We start from the raw sequence: 18,804 nt of genomic DNA, 5'->3' as shown, positions 1-18,804 counted from the left end.
CGTTACCTCTCCTCGCGTTGCTGTTTCCTGGGAGCAGAGCCCGACCCTCCCGGCTGTCCCCTCCTGTCAGGAGCTGTGCAGAGCCCCGAGGGCCCCCCGAGCCTCCTTTTCCCCAGGCTGAGCCCCCGCAGTGGGACCCGCTCTCTCTCCCCCTGTCCCTCCCTAACTGGTGGCATTTCTCACCCGGTGTTTCAGCCGGTCACTGCCGCCAGCTCGCAGCGAGGGGAGCTCGGAGGAGCCGCTCGGGGCGGGGGGGGAAGGTTTGGATGATTTGGATGATTTGGATGATTTCAGCGCTCGCACGGGCGGGCGGCTCCGCGGGGCCGCGCCTGATGCAATCGCCCCATTGCATCACCCACGGCACGGGGGGGTCCGTGGGGCACAGAAACGCCCGCGGGAGCTGTCACGGAGCGGTGCCGTCGGCAGAGGTCACCGGCAGGATGGGTTCGGTTCTGCTGGGAGCCGATTGCAGCAGCGCAGGATTCGCCCTGGGCGGGCACGGGCAGAGCTGCCCGGAGCGGGATGCGGGTGCCTGTCTGCGGGGCTGGGGCTGGTTTGAGGCCGGTTAGTGGTGGTTTGTGGTTGGTTAGTGCTGGTTTGTGGTTGGTTAGTGGTGGTTAGTGATAGTTTGTGGTGGTTTGTGGTTGGTTAGCAGTAGTTTGTGGTGGTTTGTGGTTGGTTAGTGGTAGTTTGTGGTGATTTGTCGTTAGTTAGTAGTAGTTTGTGGTGGTTTGTGGTTGTTAGTGGTAGTTAGTGGTGGTTTGTGATTGGTTAGTGGTGGTTAATGATAGGTTGTGGTGGTTTGTGGGTGGTTAGTGGTAGTTTGTGGTAGTTTGTAGTTGGCTAGTGGTGGTTTGTGGTGGTTAGTGGTGGTTAGTGATGGTTTGTGGTTAGTTAGTGGTGGTTAGTAGTGGTTAGTGGTGGTTAGTGGTAGTTTGTAGTTGGTTAGTGGTGGTTAATGATAGGTTGTGGTGGTTTGTGGTTAGTAGTGGTTTGTGGGTGGTTAGTGGTAGTTTGTGGTAGTTTGTAGTTGGTTAGTGGTGGTTTGTGGTTGTTAGTGGTAGTTAGTGATGGTTTGTGATTGGTTAGTGGTGGTTAATGATAGGTTGTGGTGATTTGTGGGTGGTTAGTGGTGGTTAGTGGTGGTTAGTGGTGGTTTGTGGTTAGTTAGTGGTGGTTAGTGATGGTTTGTGGTGGTTAGTGATGGTTTGTGGTTAGTTAGTGGTGGTTAGTGGTAGTTAGTAATGGTTTGTGGTGGTTAGTGATGGTTTGTGGTTAGTTAGTGGTGGTTAGTGGTAGTTAGTGATGGTTTGTGGTGGTCCTCACTGAGGTGCTGTGCAGCCACACTGCTCCGATCAGCCTGAACCCACCAGCTCTGGGTCTGAGACCAAACCAGGCAGTCCTGCCTAATCCCAGTTCCCTTTTGTTGGACTGGATGTACTGAGGTGGGTTATTTCCCTGCTCAATCAGCACCTGGCAGCCACAGCCAGGGTAACATCTGGGAGAGCTGCTATTCCCAGATGCAGGGGTGGCTGTGTAGGTAGAGTGCTGCAGATTTGGATGTGTTTTGCAGGCTGAGGCCCTAGAGATGTGAGCTTCAGCTTACAGCACTGTGCTCTCAGGTGTCTGGTGTTGTGATCATCCGATATGCTCAGGGTCACATTGTCTCCCTTCAGTTGTAACTGTGCTGCATAATTAACAGAATTCGTTTGTTGAGAGTTAGCAAAACCAGGAAATTTGAAGCAGACACCAGTTTTACCGTTGTTTTTTTTTTTTTTTTTACATACTGGAGCATTCACAACACTAGAGGGCACCGAGACCAGGCAGGAATCAGCTGGGGAGGCGAAGCAGATTGTGAGCACCCCCGCACACGGACATACGGGCACACGGACACGTGGACACACGGACATGGAAACACCCTCTATCGGCACAGGAGGATCATCCCCCCAACACACGGTGTGGTGCAGCAGTCAGTCTCCCCGGAGTGCTTCTCCACAGCATCCTGCAAGGCTGAATCAATCCCGGCTGTTTCCGTGGGCGGGCAGGCACGGGCAGGACACGGGGCATCCCCGCAGGAGCTGCGGGAAGGGACAGGCCAGCGCCGCTCCAGCGTTTTCCCAGAGGGGAATTGTTGTGGTTTTGTGCTGCCAGAGGAATGAAGAGCTCGGGATCTCTGTTGAGCAACTCGGTGGATGCCGCTCGGGCTTCTGCAGAGGCTGCTCCGGTCTGGTGTCAGCAGAGGGCACTGGGAGATCGCCGGGAGCCTGCCCGAGCCGAGGAGCATCAGCAGCTTCCCAAGCTTCGTGTACGGAGGTCACAGATCCAGCTGTGCCTGGTCCTTTCCTCTCCTTCTGCTGTTGCACCCAGTTTCACTCGTCCTCTCCTCTCCTCTCCTCTCCTCTCCTCTCCTGCTCCTCTCCTCTCCTGCTCCTGTGATGTGCCCAGCACACACACAATCCATCCAACATGAATCCAGCCCTAAATGTGTGTGTACATCCTCTGCCAGACCTGCATCTGGGATCAGGAATTGGGCTGAAACCCAGCAATGCAGGAGCAAACTGCTGCCTGAAGTATGTCCTCAGGATTTAATGCAAATCAAATGCAAATCTCATCCACCTGGCAACAACTATGGCTGTGGCACAGCTATGGCATTACTGCACAACTAAATAACATTTCAGCCCTTGCCCAATGAATCTTGCAGAGAACAGTTTCAGGGGGGCAGTCACAGCATGAAGACAGCTGCAATCAGTGTGATTTTTCAATGCACCATGATCTTTGTGCAATCTTTTGCTCTCACTTGTCCCCACAGCTTCATTCTGTGCAATCAATCATATTTTTGAATTGATTTTTCAAACTTACTTTCAAATCCTTGCAGGAGCTCCTTCTGCATGAGACACAGGGTGTCCAGGGGCCACAGGCATCACTTATCCCTGTTTTCCACCTAAAGTTGAGCTCTGACCTTGCATCCAATTGTTGACCTATGGAAAGTAAGAAAAGCAAATTTTTTTTTCCCCACTGAAAAATTCCTGATCAGAAAAAGCTGCTCATGGCACACACAGCATCTTGAGCTGAAGGACACTTTCCAACCCGGTGTGAGAGGAAGCCTGTAGATACCTCCCACCTATCTCCATATTTATAGCCTTCATTTACAGCTGGGTTATTGTTTGGTGGCCTTTTGTCTTTCCTTGGCAGTGACAATGACTTTTTCTGCTGTGTTATACACGAGCAGCCATGTCCATGAGCCTGTTCCAGGTCATTTTCACAGCACAGTGATCACGGGCACAGGGCAGGCAGCTCCAGCACTGCCAGCTTGGCATGTGGGGCTGCAGAGGTAGAAACTGCTTAAAGAGGGGCCAGGCCATCATTCCTCTTGGTGCACAGCGTGGAGGAAGCTGTCATTGTGTCAGTCTGCTCTGAAGGACCCAGAGCACTCACAGCTTCAAATATTTCTTAGCCCAAGCTCTTGGAGTGCCCAGGAAAGTTGCTCAGAAATCCAGGCCCTGTCACTCTGGTGTGCTTCTTCCCAGGCTCATTTTCTTTTGGAAGATAAAAGCAAACCAGATTACTTTTTTCCCTCCTGCCTCCAGCATCTTCCCTGTCTGACTTTGATCTGAACACTTTGGACAGAAGTTTTCCTTCTTTGCTCACCTCAGCTTTTCCAAATCCCCTGTTTTCTCCAGAGGGGGAGGTCTGTCCATGGGCAAGAGCAAGCCCAAAGACTCCCCAGAACAGGGAGACTCGTGAGGCTCAGCTCAGCAGAGCCCTGTGGGCAGTGTGAGGAGTGTCTGGTGAGCAGTGTGAGGAGTGTGAGGAGTGTCTGATGAGCAGTGTGAGGAGTGTGAGGTGTGTGAGCAGTGTGAGCAGTGTGAGAAGTGTGAGAAGTGTGAGCAGTGAGGAGTGTCTGATGAGCAGTGTGAGCAGTGTGAGGAGTGTGAGCAGTGTGAGCAGTGAGGAGTGTCTGATGAGCAGTGTGAGCAGTGTGAGGAGTGTGAGCAGTGTGAGCAGTGTGAGGAGTGTGAGGAGTGTCTGATGAGCAGTGTGAGGAGTGTCTGATGAGCACTGTGAGGAGTGTGAGGAGTGTCTGATGAGCAGTGTGAGGTGTGTGAGGAGTGTGAGCAGTGTGAGCAGTGTGAGGAGTGTGAGGAGTGTCTGATGAGCACTGTGAGCAGTGTGAGTAGTGTCTGATGAGCAGTGTGAGCAGTGTGAGGAGTGTCTGATGAGCAGTGTGAGGAGTGTCTGATGAGCACTGTGAGCAGTGTGAGTAGTGTCTGATGAGCAGTGTGAGCAGTGTGAGGAGTGTCTGATGAGCAGTGTGAGCAGTGTGAGGAGTGTCTGATGAGCAGTGTGAGGAGTGTCTGATGAGCACTGTGAGCAGTGTGAGGAGTGTCTGATGAGCCCACAGACCCCTCGTGCCTGGTTTGTTTCCTCAGGGTGGAGAGGAGGGCTGCCCACATCTGCTTGTGCCCCACTGGGCCCTGCTGGTGCAGGAGGAGACAGAGGACAAAGCCATCCCTTCATTCCTTACAGCCTGCTCTGCCCTTGACTCTCTTGATCTTTTTTGAGGCAGGTAGCAAATAAAGCCACAGTGAAAACAAACTATCACAGATTTATGACTTGAGGTCATAAAAATTAGATGGTTCTTTTGTAGCTGCTCGCTCACTTGCAACATTCCTGGCTCCAGGGAGAAGGTAGAGCAGGTAATAAACACAGAGTTGCTCTCCTGATGGGTGACCCCCTCTGGTCTGGGGAGAGATCCCTCATGCTGTCACTGCTGGCAGCAGAGGCGAGGTGGGCTGGGCTGCCAGGACCCAGCCAGGAGCCAGCAGGGTGAGCGTCCCTTGGGTCTGGCTCAGCTTCAACTCAAGATTTCCCAGCTTGGTTTGAGCCTGGGCACAGCAGGGAATCCCTGTGTGATGCCTGCTCTGGCAATGGACACTCCTGAGCCCTCTCTGCAAAACCCCATGGCAAAAAGAGCCAGCCCTGATCAGGCTCCTGTCCAAGGAGAAGCATTCCCAGGTATCATAGTCTGTATTTTGAGCCAAGGAAAAGCAGACAGTCCTTTCTGGTCTGTCCCAGTTGTTACCCTAGCTAGTTGGGATTTCCACTGACTCACAGTCCTATTTAGGCTGGAAAAGACCTTTAAGGTCACCAAGTCTAACCATGACCCCAGTGCTCACACACACAATATTACCCTAGATTGTGTGAGGGTTCAGTTCCAGCTGCCTTCTGCTGAGAGCAGGGAGGGTTGGATTCAAAAATAAGGTTACTCTGCAAAATAAGAAACCCAACAAAACAACATTTCCTTCCTAGAAGGCCTTTAGTGAAATTATCCTTTATCCTTTGCCCTGTCCTTCCTGCCACAGCAGCGAGTATGTGTGAAAGCAAAGGATGTTTTATTCAGGGGAAAGGAGCAATTCCCTGTGTGTACAACCAGGAACTCCTCTCCATCACTCTGTGGAGTTTGACACTGTGATTCCCCAGCTGTCACCATCATCTGCCATGAATTACTACCTCTCTCACATCACATTAAATACCACTCTTTCTTACATTCTCTTTCCATTACTGATTGTCTTGTAGGAAACATCTCTTTGCTTAGAGTGTGTACCTGGATTGCCTGCAGGATGAACTGCTGTCTCTGTAATAGTCCCTTACTCTGACACCCATGGAGGTGTCCAACACCCACTGCCCTTTCCACCCAGGGGCAAGATGTGAGTACCAGGGAAGGTCTGCTTCTCCTTTGAATTTCTGTTCTTCAGCTGAGCAGAGAGCACCTTCCCTTAAATCCTCTCATCAAAGCACTCTGGCCGTGTGACAGCTGTACAATACCTGCAGTTGCAAAAAGAAAAGTGATTTTCAGCTGCATTTACTACCAAATTAAAAAAAAAAAAATCTTGTTTAGGATAATCCAGAATGGGGGGGCTGAGATACCTGTTCATATTTAAAGAGCAGATCCTTTTGGCTCACCAGAGGCAAGTTTGAACCTGACTACACCAGTTCTCTTTTACAGGAAAGTGTTACTGACCCAGGCAGGGGGTTTGCAGTGGATGGTCCAGGCCCAGGTTTCTGGCTGTGCATTCAGATCACCTGCTTTCATATTCAGCCTATTTCCCTCCCACTTGCATGTTCTAATCTCCACCTTGTAGCCAAAACAAATAAAATTGATAAATAGAACTTGACCCACGCATTCTGTTATTGGCATGTTTTCCTTATTGAAGAGGAGATAAGTGAAAACATAGAACAAATTATGCAGATAAGTATCAGAGAAGTCAAAGCTAACCATATCTCAGCATGTTCATGTGAATGATTGGCACAGAATGCACTCCTGGTGGACTGAGCCAGCTAACTTCCACACCAGTTTCTGTCCCTTTTTCTTCTTCTCCACTTCCTCCTTAGACACAGAATCACAACAGCATTGAGGCTGGAACAGCACCCTGAGATCACAGAGTCCAGCTGCTCCCTCAGCACTGCAAAGGCCACCACTGTCCCATGTCCCCAGGTGCCACATCCATGAGCCTGTTAAACCCCTCCAGGGATGGGGACTCCACCACTACCCTGGGCAGCTGTGCCAGGGCAGGGCTGGACAGTCCTTTCTGGAGAGAAATGTTCCCAATGTCCAACCTAAACTTCCCCTGGTGCAATTTGAGGCTATTTTCCCTTGTCCTGTTACCTGAGAAAAGAGACTGACCCCGACCTGGCCACAGCCTCCTGCCAGGGAGCTCCTGAGCCGCCTTTTCTCCAGGCTGAGCACCCCCAGCCCCCTCAGCCACTCCCCAGCAGACCTGTGCTCTTCCTCCCTGTTCCCTCACTGACTTGGCTGATGTTTCACAGCAAATGTTTCACAGCAACATCTCTAGGTTGATCAGGAATTTTGTTTTTGTCCCTTCAGAGGAACACGTGCCTGAACTCCGTGACGGGCTGCACCTGTGAAATCCCAGGGAAGCAAACAAAGTCTGGCTTCAGTGGAGCTCATCATGGGGACCACAGCTGAGGGATCACCTTGTGGCCTGGATGACAGCAAAGGGAAACTCACCAAGCATGGAGAGGGGTTGATAGCACCACTGATAGCAGAGTGATAACAGCATCAGCAAACAGCCCAGCCAGCCGGAGCAGGGTGTCTTGGAGGGGACCATTCCTCTGCAGGCACTACATCACAAAGTGTCAGGGAGTTTTAACCTCCCCAGGTCCCAGAATCAAATGGGTGTCACCTGCTTCAGTCAGGTGCCTTCTTCCCATGGAACAAAGGCTCTCATTGTCTGGGTAAAGCAAAGGCTGATTCCCATGGGCCAGGGCACTGAGGCATGCTGCTGGCCCTTTCTAAGAGAGGATGTGGAACCTGGGTTCTCACTGGACTGGGTGTGTCTTACTCAGTAACTAAAGCAATTGATAAACCCCTTGGCATCCAGAAAATGCCATCAGCTTCCTCAGAACAGCACTCAGTCGCCAATTCTCCCCTGGTACAGATGCCAGCCTAGCTTGGAGCAGCAGGGAAGGCTGGTGCAGGCAGGTGGCTGCAGGAGAATGCTCAGGATGGAGTGGAGCTGCTCCTGAGCCATAGCACAAGGAGAAGTGTGAGCCCACTGCCCAGGCTCCAGCAGCTTGGGAACAGCACCCTGATGCCCACATTGCTGCATGTGCTGCGTGGGTGAAGAGAGCAGCAAAATTCTGGAGTGTCCTGAGCTTGTTCAGAGCTGGGACTCTCCTTGCCAAGCCATGGGAGCTGAGTGCCTCTGTACCACAGGCAGCAAGTGCAAGCTGCAGTCCTGCACAACCTGCAATGATCCTGCACACTATTCCCACTGTGTGATAAAAAAGAAGAGGCAGAAGAAAATCAGGATGCTTGAAATGACATTTTTAATGCCTTCCAAGCAATGCACAGCATGTTTATCTGCTCTCAGTAAAGGTTAATATTGTGGTTTATATTTTGCATAAATGTACTCATTAAGAGTCTTGTCTCTGAGCAGTAAATGTTTAAAGCACTGTTTCTTGAAAAATATCTTTTATGTAGTATTTGGTCCTGTCAGAACAGAGATCTATGTCTTCAGAACTCATCAGTTTAGCACTTCAGAGGGTGCCTCTCACTGAATCTTTTATCTTGAGTCACTGATGAAAAAATATTGTATTCCCTAGCTCTGTTTTCCTTTTTGCCTAACTTCAAGCTTAACTGGAACTTCAACAAACTGTAATAGTTAAATACATTTTTTTTTCCTCCTCAGTATGTCTGGCCCAATGAGAAATACGAGTTCCAAACATTACAAGGAATGTTTGTATCTGTGACCCAGCTGGGAGCAGAGTGCTCACACAGCCCCTTCCCCTCCTCTGGGAAGGGGCTCCTGGAGGCTCCTTTTGAAAGGGGGTGCATCCAAACAGCCCAACAAGGCCTGGGAAGGGACATGCCCAGGGGAGGGATGAGTAGCAGGGATTTTCACTCATCCCATCACAGGATGAATGAACACCTGCACTGACAGTTCCTGTGGCAGTCACTGACCAAGGCAGGGACCTGGGGATGGCACAAATCTGCAAAGCAAACACCACAACAGAGGAGACACCTGGTGCCAGTAAAACCCCAGAAATGGCTCCTCCTGAAACTTCATCTGTGTGTGTGTGCACAGATAAAGCAAATCACAGACCCTCCCAGCCCACAGACCCTGGGACATGTGCTCTCAGCAGCCAAGAGTCAAGATGGCTGTTTGGGACAGGATTGGGCTCCAAGAGTCCAGGGCCAGCTTGGACGGGGCTTGGAGCAGCCAGGGATGGTGGCAGCTGCCCCTGCCTGTGCCAGAGGGGTGGAACCAGCTGATCCATCAGGCTCCTTCCAAACCAAACCCTTCTCTGCTTCTGTGGCATTTTTTCCCTGTGCAAAGAGTCAGCCAACATGCAAAATCATTGCCTCACTGAAGGAATGATTCACTGAGGATGTGGAGGTGCTGCAGAGCTGCCTGTGGTGAACAGAAGGTCCCCACAGTGCTGAGCCTGTCACAGCCTGCAGCAGGTGCAAATGTGTTAATTACTGTGGCTGTGCTTCCAGGATCACTGGCATTCCTGGAGCAGGCTGGGCATGGCACTGCCATTCTTTGTTACCAAACACTGCCAAAACTTGTGCACCAGGCCTGCACCCTGGCAGCTGACCCAGGGAAACACAGGTGCAGCAAATCAGGTCCATTACAAAATAATCCCTGTGCTTTTTGTGGTGCTCCTCTGTCCCAGTGGAATAGGGAACATTCTTAAAGGGCAGCTCTGCACACTGCCAGCTTCCCCACAGCTGCAGGCACAGCAGTGAGTGTCTCCCAGAGCAGAGGAGGGCAAAGGGGCAGTGTGAGAAGGCTCTCCTTGTTTTGTTCAAGATGCACACCAAACCAAGTTTGTGTTTTCCTGAGAGCAGTAAAAGAATGTGGTGATTATTATCCTACAGAAATACAAGAAAATACTTTCTGTGGGCCAAACCTTGTGCATTACCTTTGCCTGCAGATTCTTGGAATCTGTGATTCCAAGAAGCTCAGCACAGTGGTATCACATAATCTCTGTTTCCCAACAAACTGAGGTGATCAAAGCTGCAGGGTAACTCGTAGGCGTTCAGGGAATGCCACACTCAGAGCTGACAGCAGACTGAGCACAGGATGCCTCTGCACACCCTGTGCCAGGGCTCCTGCCAGCCACACTGATCAAAGGGACTGAGGTTGTGCCCCTGCCCCCGTGACTCCCCTGGGGCTGGGATCCCAGCCCTGCCCACCCCAAGGCACTGAGCACTCAGAGCTTCCAGGGGTCACAAAGGCACGACTGGCTCGGGCTGAGAGCTGTGCTGAGCAGACAGAGGGAGAGAGAGGCCATGTTCCCAAGGAGAGGGAAAGTGGCATCATCCATGGCACTGGCACACCTGCAGGGCTGGGTGTCCCTGCCTCTGCCTCTCCTCCACCCTCAGCAGGGCTCCCTCAGAACACAGAGCTGCTCCACAACACAGCACTGAGGGTCTTTTCTAGAAAGCCTCGCTGAGAAAATTATTTTTCTTAAAGGACGGTTGCTATGTACCATAAGGGTTAACCTAGGCAGTGCACGATGAAGAAAAAAACCATTAAAATATCTATGGAGAGATTTCCCACACCTATCTATGTGCATTTAGTTCAAAAGAGCCTGTCTGGGCATGCTGTGAAGCTGTGAGGGAAAATGAGGCATTCCTCTTGCAGCTTTGGCACTGCTGCAGTTCTCAGGTCTGTCCCATTCCCTCCCCATCTGTACTTTGGGGAACTGGGACTGTGACCCCAACAGCTGGGACAAGTCAGATTTAAGCCCTATGTGAGAACACCACAGAACTGGATAATGAGATAAAATTTGTTAACATCATTTAAACACCCAGGAAAAAAATTAGCAATGTTCACACTGCTGAGATAATTTATTTCTGTGAATGATGAAATGGGAATGTCTTGGCTTGTAGGCCTGGGGATGCACGTGTAACTGTGATTGGTTCTGCATCACCCTTCTGTGTCCCTCTTCTCTATCACTTCTTTCTCCAGAAATCAATCTTGATTACAGAAATAATTGAATCTTGTAATTAAATCTCATCTTATGGAAGGAAATCGGGTGAAACTCTGATTTATGAGTACTGATAACACTTTGAAATAAAAAGCTCAAGCAGCATGAACATTGTGCATCCTGTGCCTGAAACAGCTATTTCAATATTAGACAGTTATTTCTAGTAACAATCAATAATCACGGAATTGCTCTTGCAGGAGAAGAGCATGAAAAGGATTGCTCTTTTTCATTTGCTCATTTAAACTGCACTAACAAAAAAATACCATGCCTATATTTCTCCCTGTTGTGCCTGGCTTTACATGGATCCAGCCATGAATCTCTAAAATATGCCTGTCTAGCATTAATAGAGATAAATAAATCTACCTCAGACTGAAAAAAGAAAAGTACATTATTGCCATTCCACAGATTTTAGTTCCATTTTCTTGGTATTTTATAGGCAGGAAAAATAATTCAGTCACAGTTATAAACTTGGTATAAAATAAACTTTAAAGAAGGGGAAAGAACCCAAATCCATATTCTGGTAGCAGTGAGATATTAATGAAAATCCCCCTGGGTTATTTCCAATGAACTTTCTCCTTACCCTGTGTCACAAATTGCCTTGTACAGAGAAAGGAATTGGTTAAATATTTTGCAGGAAGATGAAATATTGAGTTCCTTCAAGAAACAGGAGAAGCACATGGAGACAACTGCACGAGCCTTGTGCTGCAGCTGGATTGTCACTGGCATTGCCAACACATGGAATTTCATCACTAATTATACAATGTGCAGATTTGAGTCTCAGCCACGGGTGCCAGATGACCACATCCCAACCTCAGTCTCACTGGTTTGTTTTTGGGAAAGCAGAAATTTAAATCTCCCAATTACTCAGGATAACCAAAAAATGATCCAGAAGCTCAACACCAGTGAATTGCTTTTTTTCCACTGAGCTTTTTTCAGAAATCTGAATAATGAGATATTATTATATCTGTCCTGTCTTCCAGCATTTCAGTGTCTCCCTGAGGACTCTGACAGGCTGTCAGAAGCAACAGTTTCACTCTTTATTCTCCCTGCAAGAACATCCCTGTTGGGAAGGATGAAAGTTTGACAAGAAAGTCTCACAGATATGTGTGCTTAGCAGAAAGAATTTTGAATGTAGAGTCTGAAGAAGGAATAGAGATGGAAGCAAGTTTTGATAGAAAAGAGTTGCTGAGCCAGTCTTACTGGATAACCAAGGAGGCAAAGGGTGTGTTAGTTAGAAGGGGTTTTTATGGCTTAGAGCAAAGGATAAACCCACCTCCAACATGAAGATGTTTTTTCCAAGCAGAAAGAGAGCACAGGCAAAAAAGCCTGCCAATGTTGCAAGTAGAAAAAAGGTCTCAGGATTTTCCACTGCAAGAAAACTGAAAAACAGCTTCTAGCTTAAACTGTAATGGATATGATAATTACAGTAGTTATGATAGGCCATAGATAACAGTTAAGGTATAGATTGGTTCTACTGTGTTAAGATGCTCAGCAAAGAACAGTCTATAATGCAATGTAACCAAAACCAAAGGGTCTCCAGGCTGCCTGCAGCTGGAGCTGACAGCTGTGGGCACAGCTCTGTCACCCACCACCCTGCACTGCTCTAACTCCTGGATGTGATAAACTGCTTTTTGAAGATCTGCCTGGAGTCCAGCACCTCTCATTCAGGCTCTTACCCATCCCAGCAGTGCCTGCATCCACAGAATCCCTTTCTCACCTGCATCCCAAGGGAAGGAGCCTGGCCCCAGGGTGCTGCTCTGCCCTGTCCCCCCTGAGCCTGGGCAGCATCACTCAGCTCAGCGAGAAGGGTCTGCCAGGAGCCTGCTCTGCCCAAGCCCTGCACTGCCCGTGGTGCCATTGAGAGAGGAGAGAGACCTCATGGAGCCCCTCATGGAGAGCAGAGCTGAGGGTGAGCTCAGGCAGGATCTGCCCTGGCTCCAGCCAGGCTGGCAGGCAGGAGCACGGGAGGGAGGCAAGGGCGTGGGGCAGCAGCAGTGAACAGGCAGAGTGTGGGGTCAGGATGCTGCAGAGGGATGTGGAATGAACGCCAGCCATGAAATGGGGTGGCAGAGCTCAGAGACAGCTCGTTCTCCAGGGACACTGCCTTGTGGCTGGCATGGTGAGCGCTTGAAGCCTTGCAGAATTGTTTCTCTTAGGAGGTGAAAATGATGATGTGAGTCAGATCTTTCTTCGGCTCATTCCCTCCCAGTTACAGGTGTTGAAAGTTTGGCTTCTGTAAACATGGGAAAGGTCAGCAATAGCTAGCAGTTTCCATGCTGGCAGCTTTCAAAGACACTTTCCGAGCCAGTTCTGTGCCCTGAAGCCCTTTTTGTTCTCTCCTCCAGTGAGTTTTGAGGCTTTCCAGCTGCCTTCTTCCATGAACTCAGGTAAAACCACAATGCCCCACGAGCACTGGCAGGGAATTTCTTAGGGAAATGTCTGGGTTTGGCACAGTTATTTCTTGTTTAGTTCTTGTAAAGCAACATTTCACCTCGGGCAACAGTGTCTTCTGTTCCTGCTGTTGTCACAGGAGAGCTCAGAGGTGCCTTTGGTTTGTCAGGCACCACCTCCCGTTGGCCTGAGCAGGATCTTTGGTTCCCAGCACCTCATGGGTGTTCATTAGCCATCATTACTATTGTTTGGTCACTGCCTCCTTTTCCAGACTTATATTGTGATTTCTACCATTCTGCACAAAAGAGGTTCATTGTTCAGTGGGAGACACCCATCACAGTTACACACCTGGAGAAACATGCAGTGAGAAAAGGATTTATTTTCCAAAAAAGGATCTTTACCTTGCCCTGTAGCTGAGTTACATGTTGGAACATGCACATGCATGAATCATAGATAATAGATATCCTTACTTTAGAGTAGAATTCATGACAAAATAAAGCTCAAATGTAAACCCAATGGAAAGTAAAACCCAAAGAGGACAAGCATCTGTCAGTGGCAGAAGAGCAGAAGGTAAAGAGGGTAGCAGAGGGTTGTGTTATGGACATGGGGAAGGAGAAGAACCAGATCTGAGGAGCTGGAAGCAGCAGGACTTGCTACAGATTTCCTTCTCAAAGTTCTAAGCAAAGTCCAGCACATGCCAAGGCAATCAGGGACATAGAACATAAAATTGTATTTTTTTTGTAGCTAAAGCCTTTATATGGATCTCATACACCTGAACCTGTACAGATTAAACCAACAGCCTGCCAGTGGCACATAAATCACTGTGGATTTATGCCTGGGGCTGGCTGCCTCCCTTCAGAACTCGCAGCAGGGATGGGAAAGGCCTGAAGCTCTTGGAGCTGGAGTGGAGCAGGGGCTGCTGGACGTGCTGCACTGAACCCCTGCCTCCTCTGGAGGCGGCTCAGCTCCACCACAGGCAGAGGGAATTCTGCAAGGAGCAGAGGTGAGCAGCCCTGTGCCAATCCTCCCTAATCCCTGAATCCTCCAAGTGGTCAATTAAATCCTGCCTAAGGCAAGAGAGGAGGTTTTGCAGCACAGGCAGGCTCCTGCTCAGGTGAGCCAGGCCAGCCCTGGGCTGCTCTGCTCAGAGGCTGCCAGGACATGAGCAGGGCCAGGCACGTCAGGGGGCACCAGGGGAGTCTGCAGCACCCACTGGGCTCAGGCAGCATCACAGGGGCAGGATGGAGCCTCTGGGGAGGGCAGCAAAGAAAGGAACCCCAGAGGATGGTGTGAATTCCTGATCACCCTGAGGAGAGCTGGGAAGTGTGGGGGGGTGAGTGTGCAAAGGGACAGACAGAGGCTCGTGCCATGGAAAAGCCATCCTGGCCTCTTTTTGTTCTAGAAAAGCATCTGGGCAGCGAAAAAAATGTGGGGAGAATGTAAGACTGCCTAAGGAGCGGGGAAGGAGGAGGGTGTGTGGAGTAAACAGAGGGTAAGGAATTGTTCCAGCACAGGCTGGGCAGGGAGACACTGGTGACCAAGGTGCTGAGTGGGGTTATGAAATCCTGTGGAACTTTGAGTCCCCAGAGCCATGATCTTCTGGTGGCACCACAAAACAAACCACCATTTCCTCAAGTAGTGTCTAGCTTTGATTGTCACTTCAAGTTTCACAGAGTTGCAGAGGATTTAAAGCAGGGAAATATGATGTCTCAATAATGAAAGCACAACACTTCCACGGTGAAGGGAATGCAGGAAATGGGATCAGGGATGTGGCTTTGTGAGAAGGTCCTCAAAAAGTAGAAGCAAAGAAATCTGGAGGGTTCTGCTAGTCTTTGCTTTGTTGCAGAATGGCAAAGGTAGGAAAAACAACAAAAGGAAGAAAAAATGAAGAAGGATTTAATTCAAGGAGAATTGAAGATATTTTAAGCACTTTTTTAAGGTATTTTGAGATGAGAAGTGCTGAACTGTTCTCAGGTCCACAAGTTCAGCCCAGCCTCCCCCTTCAGCCCAGCTCAGGCCCACTGGAACTCATTTAACCACTGGCAGAGTTTGCTGTGGTGCACACAGGTGTGGGAATGTGAGAGCTGTGGGAATAGCAGGGTGAGAGACTGGGAGGGTGGAAGCTGAGCCAAACTAAGGTGATCACCCAGTGCTTTGTGCTAATGCTGTGTGATCTGTGTGGAACACTCATGGACACAGTGAGCAAAGTGACCAGAACTTCTCATATGCCAGATCTTCACCAATTCTCAAGTCCTCCATAGCAGTTTGAAGTCAGGCCTGTGCCCTCCTCTGACATGCCTCCGTTTGTTGAGAGTGGAACAAACAGGCCTAAGGTTTAACTCTTTTTTCTTCAATTTCTGTCTAATTTTCTCCAGTCTTTCCAAATATTGGCATCCTGCTCCATCCCCCTTGGGCAGCCCTAGAGTCTGCACTGAGAGTTTGTGGTGAGAGAAGTCCATCAGCATGCTGGAATATTTTGTGAGGTAGTGCTAATAAAAAACTTAATGGCCCTTTAGTCCCCACTTCTTTTTTGAATTCTACATCACCATATTTCCCCTTGGTGGAGCAGTATTTATGCTCCATATTTCATGCATAAATTGCAGACAGCTGCCAGCTCAGAAGGAAAGCAAGATGGCAACATTACCTATGCAAGTGCTTTAGCTAAATGCTTCCTTCATTGCTCCCAAAAGGAAAAGATGAGACAGTGTGTAGCCATAATGTTCATCTGCAACATTTCTGATCTTTAGCTTTAGCCATACAAATTAGGCACACACTGCTTATGTGACTGCTGGATGTGGATTTTTTTTTTTTTGTGCACATCTCCCTTGGAAGGGTGTTCAAATCAAGGGCAGCATTTCCAGAAAGATGCTCCAGTGTACACTGAAAATGAAATCTCAAAGAAATAATTTGCTATCAGGCTGAACGATAGCAATAAAAATAAAAATAACTCTGTAATTAATCTTTAGAAATTGCTAAATTTAAATGAAAAATGGTCTAAAATTAGGACCACTGAAGGGTTGCTAAAAGCATTCCTAGAAGTAGAAATTGTTGTGTTTTTTTAAAATTTATTTTTCCATTGTTTTTTAAGGAGAGGTGCTCAAAGGTGTCCATTGAAGTTCAGCAAATAAGAGAGCTCTGCAGTGGGAACTGGCTGCATTCTGTGACTTCTTTTTTTTTTCCTTTTCCTTATTATTTTGCTTTTAACCTACCCCAAAGAAAATTCACCCATTGGTTGAGCTAGAAGGAACATGCCCCTGTTTCCCAGGCAGAGTCAAAGATTCAGGTATTAGAGAATGACTTTTAAAGTACAGGATTTGTAAGTTGGGTGGTGAGCACAGCTCAGTGAGCTCAGTGAGCTCAGTGAGGAGCATCAGATTCAGTGGCTCTGATCCTCCCTGACCAGTTTGGACAGGGCAGGTTTATCCCATCTTTGAGTTAAATCCCAAATGAAAAAATAGATTTTTTTTTTCTCAGATTTCCTGAGTCAGCCACTGACCATAGACAAGTCCCCAACCAGAAAATTATCCTCCAGTCAAAATTAGCTCTTTGCTGATGATTTTGGAGATGTCCAGCCTGGTGCTGACTATATTTAGTCACTTTATGCTTTCTCTATTCTCACACGTATCTTAAAATTCCTGATAAGGAATAGAAGGAAAAGAACCAAATGCCACAGAGGGAGATTATTAGCTTGGCTGAAACTAAACAAGTCTGGAAGTCTTCTTGGAAACTGAGATCCCAATAACACCCTAAGGGAAAATTTTCCCAACACACTCTGGGTAGTTCAGTAGCATGAATTTCAAATAAGTCCTTGAACTTTCTGACAATTTTTGTCTGTTCAGTATGAGCAGCATTTCATCCCAAGCCAAGTATCAATTCAGATTTTTAAAAAAAGACATGAGAGAAAAAGAACATTATCTTGGTTAGGACAATGCAATCATGATACCTTTGTTTCATCATGTGAAAGATGGCATAGAGTAGTCATGCAATTAAATTCAGGAGCTCATTTGCTGATTCCTAGAGAGTTTCAGGTCTTTTTTCTTGCCAAAAGGAATTAGGCTGTAGATTCCATTTCACATTCAAAAGATCTGAAGAGTTTGGTCCTAGCACATACCTGGATGAGATCAATGGGAGCTCCATCACATTTCAGTCTACCAATGAGTGGCTTGAGCCCCTTGCTGATCATTCTCATCTTGCATACATCACTGTATTTGGGGCTGCTCCTCAAGGGAAACACAAACTGGCTGCAGAGCCTGCAGGCAGAGTAACAGAGCTCATCAGACATCCTTTAACTTGCCTCCATAACCTACAAAGACAGAGAACTGTGGCAAATCCAGGCCGTGCTGCTGCACAGAAGGGAATAATCTGTTCTGTGAGCTCATACTGGGTAAGACAAGAAATAATGTGTGTAAACTGCAGTGAGAATGATTAAAGGGAGACATAAAACAAAAAGAAGTATTGGCAAAGGACAATGCAAGCCTTGGAATTGATTGTCTGGGGACGTGGTGAGGTCTGTTCCTGAAGGTCTTTAAGAACACGTCAGGAGTGCTTGGTTTTGATTAGACTTGGTTCGTGGTAAAAAGATGGATTACCTGTTCTCTGAGGTCCCTCTGCTTTCTGTGAAGCTGTTATCTTCCAGGAGTGCAGTCCTGTGTCCTGTGCTCTTGGTGTGCTGCAGGAGGCCCAGCAAAAAGTGTGAACTCACTCTTCAAAGCACTGTGGCGCAGAAAATCCTGCCAAGGGTGAATTTTCATTGTTTACAAACTGCATGAGAATGGAGCCTGAGGAATTTGCAATGAAGTCATCAAGGATCTCATGTGTAAGATGTTCCAGACCCAACAGAAATAGAATACCATCGATATTTCTATGAAACCCCAAAATCATGCATGATTTTTCCTTTATCTGCAATTGCTGGCAAATGTCATTATTCCTTTTCTTGTCAGGGTTTTCATATCCTTTGAAATCCTAAATCCCACTCCCTCTGTGCAGCAGTGCTGGCAGAGCATTTCCTGTGATTTTCCTGCTTGTTACTCATTTCTTAGGGTCACCCTAAAAAACTTTGTCAGGGGCTGTTGTGTGATGCAGTCAGTACAGACTGGCTGGACCTGTACAGGTTTGTTCCTGATGATGATGATGATGATGATGGAATATTCATTCTCACCAGATGGAAGCTGCTTTTGGGGAAATAATCAGCTGGTTTTGCCTCAGTCTCTTGGCTGCAGTACTGAGGGATGTGCACACCCAGGGACAGCTCACCTTAATCTCTGATCCCTTGGGTTTGCTGGCCAGGACAGAGGAAAGTCACGTCCTTATTTCCCTTCAAAGAAGCCAGTGAGGCAGATCAGCAGCACAAGAATGGAGGTGCATAACAGAGCACTGTTAAAATGTGGAAGAAAAAAAAAGAGGAAAAGTTAGGCCATGGGGTTAATCCAGGTGCTGTGGTACTGGCTTGGATAGAAACCTGTGCCAGACCTCTCTGCAATCACAGCTGCACCAGCTCTCTCTGTTTTCTTCCACTGTCCCTAGGAATTTGTATCTCTTGGTTAGTCATGGATTTGAAATTGAAAATTTACCAGTTATGTAAGAAATGGGACAGAATGAGTTACGTGGCCAGTGAAACAGGCACCAAGAAAACATCTCAAAGGCATCTACCAGACTTCCCAGGCAGAGGTTTATTCTGTGTCAACCTATCCCATTCCAAAAACTGAATAAAAATCAGAGTGGCCAAAAATCTGGATGAAAATAATGACCAAAACCCGCTGGTAGCCCTAGGACAGGCTCTCCTAGCCCTGGCACAGCTGAGCTGAGTGTGCTGTGGAAAACATTGCTGCTCTGTGCACTGGCCAAATCCCTTTTTTCAAATGACCTTTTGTTGCAAGCCATGTCTGCTAC

At 48.2% G+C, this 18,804-nt stretch overlaps 1 long non-coding RNA gene across 1 annotated transcript; it reads right to left on the bottom strand.

Moving 5' to 3' along the window:
- Positions 1 to 11,745: 11,745 nt before the first annotated feature.
- On the bottom strand, positions 11,746 to 17,896 carry LOC139597520 (uncharacterized). Its single transcript, XR_011681626.1, has 3 exons — positions 17,505 to 17,896; positions 17,027 to 17,165; positions 11,746 to 13,263 (listed from the first exon to the last, which is right to left on the bottom strand). It is a non-coding gene; the product is annotated as an uncharacterized lncRNA (long non-coding RNA).
- Positions 17,897 to 18,804: the final 908 nt, after the last annotated feature.

Source organism: Agelaius tricolor, unplaced genomic scaffold (assembly GCF_023055355.1).
Source record: "Agelaius tricolor isolate 1412-34295 unplaced genomic scaffold, bAgeTri1.0.p SCAF_17, whole genome shotgun sequence".
Taxonomy (NCBI): Eukaryota; Metazoa; Chordata; class Aves; order Passeriformes; family Icteridae; genus Agelaius; species Agelaius tricolor.
The sequence above is the reverse complement of the archived record's forward strand: the minus strand, read 5'-3'. Positions and strand labels throughout refer to the sequence as shown.